We start from the raw sequence: 1,528 nt of genomic DNA, 5'->3' as shown, positions 1-1,528 counted from the left end.
AGGACGAAACCTAGATAGAACTGGACAACCATTATTCACTTACCTTTGCTACTCTGATTCTTTTCTAAACTTTTCTTAATCTTTTCTCATCGATTTCCGCTTTACTCTGATTATTCTTACCTTTTCTTTCTAAAGACAAATGTGGATTTCACACTTTGAAATCCTGTGCCTAAAGTGACTTTAGGAATAGGAGACCTACTCTTAGGAACAAAAACAAAACTATTTTTATAGGTATTTGTATGCTTGAATGTTTGTTTTTATGATACTTGTTTGATTTGGATCTTTGATTGAGTGTGATTAGTTGTGGAGTAATGTCCACAATCACATCTGCATATACATATAGAAAAAAAACGGTTATAAAAATATCTAAATGAACTAGGTTATCCCTCATCAAAGAATCTAGCCTAGCAAAATCCATCTTATCTTGAAAAAGTCTATCCTACACTCATAGATCCATCTTATCCTAAAAAAATGGATTCTCATCTTATCTTGAAAAGATTTATCTTATCCTAATAGATCTATCTGACCTCAAAAGATTCTACCTTATCCTTATGGATTCATCTTACCCCAATAAGCATATTTATTCCACGCTAGTGTAACAACCATGATCTAGCCTAAAATAAAAAAAATCTTATCTAGTCAAACTAGTCACACCAATCTAACCTAGATCTGATCTAATCTAAAGTGACTTATCAAACATGTTAGATAACACTGATGAAATAGATTAGACTCTACTCCTATAGAACGAGTCTTAACTTAGTTCACCCTGCACTAAATTAAGAATGACAGATCGACTTGGCCATATGCAACTACCTTAACCATCCAATAGTTGCATAACCCCACAATTTTAACCTAGCAAGAGATTCTAACCTACCTACACCATACAATCCATCCTACTCACATATGTCCTAGCCATATGTCCTTAACTCGGATGACAACTCCAAGAAATAAAGGCCAAAGAAGACCAACCATGTCAAAGGAGGATAAGCAGCAACTCAAGTCTTCAAAGATCAAGTTGAATCGCCAGCGGAATCAAGGTCCACAGTCCTGGATGAAGTTTTTCCTTATTATACCCTTGCCAAAACCCCTACTTGCCATAATCGTACCTCATCTGACCTAATAGATGGCTAGACATACAATATTTATATTTTCCAAATCATCTACTAGCGAGTATAAAAAAAACTTGAAACAAAACTTTCGATTCCTAAACCAAACTGATTGTATCCCTTTTCTTATAAATCTCGAGGACGAGATTATTTTTAAGGGGGGTAGGATTTGTAATACTCAAAATTGTGTATAAGAGATACATGGTGAGTTCCTTATTTTATGTGCCTTATTTGCATCATAAGAAGAGCACCTATATAATTGAGAGTGATTAATTAAAACCAATGATTCTAAAATAAAAGAAAGTGCATTTTGTTGGAGTTTTTATGTTTGTGCATTAAATAATAATAATAATATAAAAATGACTAGAAATTGGATTAAGCCCTAAATTGAAAATTAGGGTTTGAAAGTAAGAAGAGAAATG

Source organism: Zea mays, chromosome 8 (genome assembly GCF_902167145.1).
Source record: "Zea mays cultivar B73 chromosome 8, Zm-B73-REFERENCE-NAM-5.0, whole genome shotgun sequence".
Classification (NCBI taxonomy): Eukaryota; Viridiplantae; Streptophyta; class Magnoliopsida; order Poales; family Poaceae; genus Zea; species Zea mays.
The sequence above is the reverse complement of the archived record's forward strand: the minus strand, read 5'-3'. Positions refer to the sequence as shown.